Genomic DNA, 5,949 nt, shown 5'->3' with positions numbered 1-5,949 from the left:
TTAAAGTTCCTGAATTGATTTTACAAAATGTAATACTGAGTGATTTATTAGTCTGTATTATGACCTGGTGACTAAACAGTAGAAGGAAGGCAAAATGCTGCAGATACTGGAAATTGTTTGCTTGTTTCTTCCTTTCTCTACGACCAAATGTGCTGAGAGTTTCCACCATTTTTATTTTTAGCTCGGGGTAATGCAGTGTACAGTATGTGTAAATTTGACGACTACTGGTAAAACTAGGTGTCCCATGTACATTGAGGTAGGTCGCGTTGTAGTGCTAATGCCACTAGGCTACTAATTCAAAACCTCAAGATAATGTTGTATAGACTCCGTCTGGAATTCCACCATGGTAGATGGTGATCTGGAATAAAAACTAGTCTAATGAAAACTATTAACCACACTATCATTTATCATATAAAATTTCTGATTTAGTAATAGCATAGCATCCCTAAAGTTTGGGAACAGGCCATTTAGCCCAAGACCATACCAACCCTCTGAGGAGCAACCCACCCAGACTCATTCCCCTACCACTCTACGTTTCATTTGACTAATACAAATAACCCACACCTCCCTGAACACTACGTGCAACTTAGCATGGCCAATTCACCTAACCTATACATCTTTGTGACTGTAGGAGGAAACCGGAGCATCCAGAGGGAACCCCCACAGAGATTGGGAGAATGCGCAAACTCCTCACGGACAGTCACCTGCAGCTGGATTTGAACTCTGGTCCCTCGTGATGTGAAGCAGCAGTGCTAACCACTGAGCCACCATGCCACAACATATCTTTTGGGGAAGGAAATCTGACATCCTTATCTGGTCTGGCCTACACTTGACTCCAAACCCACAGGAATATTGTTGATTCTTAACTGTTAGAAATGGACAATAAATATTGACCTAGCCTGTGATTCCCACACCCCATGAATAAATAAGCAAAACATAATGCCAGGGGGACAAAAAGATGGAAGTCTTGTCTATGAAGTGACCGTAGAATATTGACAGAAAATTGAATCAGCACATGCAGGCATATATCCATGTTTTATATTTTTATCTTTATTTTTCTTAAATGTTTCAATGTTTAGAGATCTTGCAGTTTTATTTTTCTTTGTAGCTGAATAAGTTGAGCACTTTCTACACAGAGGGAAGATGTTTCCTTCTGCATGCCTTTGCAGACTTAAGAGCAATGTTGACCGTAGTTGCCTGTCTGCTCTGTTGGTGAATGCTGCTGAAGCAGAATAAAATGACAGCGAAAGGTATCCCAGTGCTGAACACTGCAAATTGCTAACATCCCATCAATTTCCATATTTCAGGCTTTATGAGACCACCTCCTGGCATGAGACTTCCGTTTGCACCACCACCGATTGGGATGCCTTCAGGCAGAGGAGCTCCCGTGGGAATTCCTCCAGGAATGCGACCACCAATGATGCCAAGGATGAGAGGTAGATTATAACTAGCATTTTACTTTAATAGGCACACCCCTCCGCTGAGGCTGTTAATTGGGGTTTGGAGGGGCTTGATTTTTCACATTGTATGCTCCTGCATCAGAATGTCATTTGTTTGATTTTGCTTTGTGAGATGTTTGTACCTGAGATTTTCCTACTGTTCTCAGTATTAATTGTGTTTATGAATTATTAATAATTCATTTAGCACCATTCGGTCCAACTCATCAATGCCAACTAGGTGTCCTCAACTGAACTCGTTCCATTTGCCTGTGTTTAGCTCATATCCCTCTAAACGTTATTAATTTGCACTTGTCCAAATGTCTTTTAAATGTTGTAATTGTACTCTGCTTTACCGTTTCCTTTGGCAGCTCATTCAATATATGCAGCACCCTCTGTGTGGGAAAAGTTGCCCCTTGAGTCCCTTTTAAATCTTTCCACTCTCACTTTAACCTTATGCCCTCTCGTTTTGGACTCCCCTACCCTGCGGAAAAGACCTTGGCTATTCATTTTATCTATGCCCCTTTTGATTTTATAAACCTCTGTAAGGCCACCCCTCAGTCTCCAACACTCCAGAGTCAAAGGTCCCAGCCTATCAAGTCTCTCCTTATGGCTCAACCTTTCCAGTAACATCCTTGTAAATTTTTTCTGCACCCTTTCCAGTTTAATAGCATCCTTCCTATAGCAGGGCGACCAGAATTATACGCAGTCCTCCAAAATTGGTCTCACCATTGTCTTGTGCAACCACAACATGAAATCCCAGCTCCTAAAATCAATGTTCTGACCAATGAAGGCAAGCGTGCCAAATAACGTCTGCACCACCCTGTCTACTGTGATACCACTTTCAAGGAACCATGTGCCTGTATCCCTCTGTTCAACAACACTCCCCAGGGCCTCCTACTAACTGCCTAAGCCCCGCAGTGATTTGTCTTATAAAACTAAATTTTCACATTTATCTAAATTAAACTCCACATACCACTCCTCATCCCGTTGGCCTAGTTGAGCAAAATCTCGTTGCACTCTTAGATAATCTTCCTCACTTTCACCATACCACAAACTTACTATTCATACCTCCTATTATTCTCGTCCTGTTTGTTTGTTTGTTTGTTCCCTGGATTCCATGTGATCTAACTTTACTAACTAGTCTACCATACAGAACCTTGTCAAAGGCCTTGTGAAAGTTCATGTAGACCATGTCAACTGCTCTGCGTTCATCTATCTTCTCAGTCACCTCTTCAACATACTCAACCAAGTTTGTGAGACATGATTTCCCACACACACAGACATGCCAACTATCCCTAAGATTGCAATCACCTGTTTATTCATCTTTGCTGCTGATTCTCATTTCCATTCACTAGAGTTCTCCACTCATTTTATTTCCTCCTTCTTTGATCTGCCCCATGTCCCGTCCTGATAATGGAGTCTACAAACCATTTGCCTGATCCCTCACTGAATCTTCACTGAATTCATGATTACCTTATTTCCCTTTCTGTGTCTATAGCACTATTAGTGGCTAACGTCAAACATCACACAACACCAAGTTAACAGGTGAAGGGGCAATACTCTGAAAGCTTGTGATTTCAAATAAACCTGTTATCTGAAATGGTGATCTGGTGTCATGTGACTTTTGACCTTGTCTATCTCAGTCCAGCACCAGCTCCTCCACATCACTGTTGTTGGTTCACACTGGCTATCATGAAACTTTTCTTGAGAGGAGAAACCGTGCACACTTTGGACTCCTTTAGCCACTCAATCTACTTCCTACTTTTGTTTCTTCCACACCATGAATGTATAGTTGCTTCTTAAATCTGCCCATCTTTTCTCGAGCTCCCTGTTTAAAATTCTCCCATTTAGGTTTCCATTTCTAAAACAGGCCAACCAAAGTTAAAATAATTATAGTTTGAGTTTTATGAATATGATGCATTATTTCTCCTCAACTGCTTTGCACCTCCCGTTTCCCTTTACAAGTTTCACAATTATTCAGGTCAATGGTGGCCTTACTTGGTTTTATTTGTGGTCTACCCTATTGCAGTAACACCATCTCCTTTTCTATTTGCCCCTCAACTATTACTTCTGAAATCCTTCAAGAAATAAGTGGAATATTTTTTATTGTCAAATGGTGAAATTTACAAAAAAACTAATTTACTGATTACCTATTAACTGCTATATAAATGCTAGCTTTGTTTTTAGCAATGTAAATTATGCACTTGTAATCATGCTGGTCTCTTCCTTTTTCAAGGTCCTCCAGGATCTAGAGCACATCCTCCAAAACCTTAGAGACTTATCCATGAAGGACTTTGCTATCAGGCTTTATATTAGTAATAGTGCCTTCTGAAGCAATTTACTCTAAAGAGTTCACAAAATCGTTGTGTTCCTTTTCAATTCTTGAAATGTTTGTACATAAACCATAACTCTTTGGCAGAAACAGAAACATAATTTGGGGTATGAAAAATTGCTGCCCACGAGTGTCTGATAAAGTGTGTCTGCTGAGACCCAGTACAATCCAACACTTCTGTTTTTTTGGCTATGTATTTTTTTCTCTCTTGTTAAGGGCAAGTCCCTGTTTTCTACATTTTCTTTTCAAAAATATATTTTATTTATAAAATTTGTAAGCAAAACATCCATATGTATATTGCAGGAATTTCAAACAGCTTCAAGTACAATTGTAATAGCCTACACAATTAGCAAATACATTCCATTATCAGGTATGTAGGCCTATGGCTAAATATTTTAAAGAACAAAATATGGGAGGTGCCGTTGTTACAAAGTTCCCTATGCAACATGTTTAACTTTGAAATGCCTCTAATATGTTTGTAATACTTTAACACGAACACAAAACATTGAAAGGCACAGTGCTAGGTCTCAGACAGTAAGCTGTCCCCATTGTGCCTTTACAGTGACTTCCCCCAAGCTTTAGTGAATCACAATGCAAAGACCTGACTTTGGCATGTGCTAGTTTTCACACTTTTTGGTTGAACATAACTCTACATTAGAAGACCAGCAGGTTTTGGGTGGAACAAAGCATCTTTCACTGATTTGATGGTCCTCCTGGCACAGTTGATGTTTGTCTTGGTGTGCATTCCTGGGAATGGTCTATAAGAGTACAAAACCTTGTGTCATGGAGCTACTCGGGTTGAACCTCAACAAATCCCCAGGCATTCTTTGCAAAGGCATGTTTCACAAACAGGTGGACAATAACCCAACAAAGCCAGCTCAAGGGCAGTGTGCTTTAGGAAGGATCTGACAGGATCTTGCCATCAGTCAGGCTGTAGCTTGGTGCTTGTTTGTCAGTTCTCTGATCATGTTTTCGGGATCCTTGCATGGGAGGGGGAGCAGCAACATAGGCACCAATGACATGGGTAGGAAGAGAGATGGGGATTTAAGGCAGAAATTCAGGGAGCTAGGGTGGCAGCTAGGGGCTAGGACAGATATTTGTATCTCTGGTTTGTTACCTGTGCCACATGCTAATGAGGCGAGGAATCAGGAGAGACAGGAGTTGAATACATGGCTACAGGGATAGTGCAGGAGGAACGGTTTTGGATTCCTAGATAATGGGAGCTCTTTCTGGAGTAGGTGGGTCCTCCACATGGCCTTCACCTGAACCAGAGGGGAACCAATATCCTGGGGGACAAATTTGCTCATGCTCTTCGGGTGGGTTTAAACTAATTCAGCAAGGGGATAGGAACTTAAATTGTAGTTCGAGTGTAGAGGAGGTTGAGATTAGGGAGGTCTGAAATAAAGGTTCAGGGTCGCAAGAGGGCACCAGCAAACAAAATGTTGGTTTGAAGTGTCTATTTCAATGCCAGGAGCATTCAGAATAAAATGGGTGAACTTGCTGCATGGGTTGTCGGCTGGGATTTCGATGTTGTGGCCATTCAGAGACATGGGTAGAGCAGGGACAGGAATGGTTGCAAGTTCCAGGATTTAGATGTTTCAGTAAGAACAGAGAAGATAGTAAGAGAGGTGGGGGGTATTGCATTGTTAGTCAAGGACAGTATTACGGCTGCAGAAAGGATGTTTGAGATCATATCAACTGAGGTGGTATAGGCTGAGATTAGAAACTGGAAAGAGGTAATCCTTTTGGGAGTTTTCTATAGGCCTCCACATAGTTCCAGAGATGCAGAGAAAAGGATAGCAAAGATAAGTCTTGATAGGAGTGAGAGTGACATGGTATTGTTATTGTTATGCTCAACTTCCCAAATATTGACTGGTAATACTATAGTTCAAGTACTTTTAGATGGGTAAGTTTTTGTCCAATATGTGCAGGAGGGTTTCCTGACAGTATGTAGACAGGCCAACAAGGGGACGAGGCCATATTAGATTTGGTAGTCGTCAGGTGTTAGATTTGGAGGTAGGTGAGCACTTTGATGATAGTGACCATAATTCAGTTATGTTTACTTAAGTGATGGAAATGGATAGGTATATACCGCAGGGCAAAAGTTATAGCTGGGGGAAAGGCAATTATGATGCGATTAGACAAGATTTTAGGATGCATAGGATGGGGAAGGAAACT

The sequence above is a fragment of the Hemiscyllium ocellatum genome, chromosome 34 (genome assembly GCF_020745735.1).
Source record: "Hemiscyllium ocellatum isolate sHemOce1 chromosome 34, sHemOce1.pat.X.cur, whole genome shotgun sequence".
Taxonomy (NCBI): Eukaryota; Metazoa; Chordata; class Chondrichthyes; order Orectolobiformes; family Hemiscylliidae; genus Hemiscyllium; species Hemiscyllium ocellatum.
The sequence above is the reverse complement of the archived record's forward strand: the minus strand, read 5'-3'. Positions refer to the sequence as shown.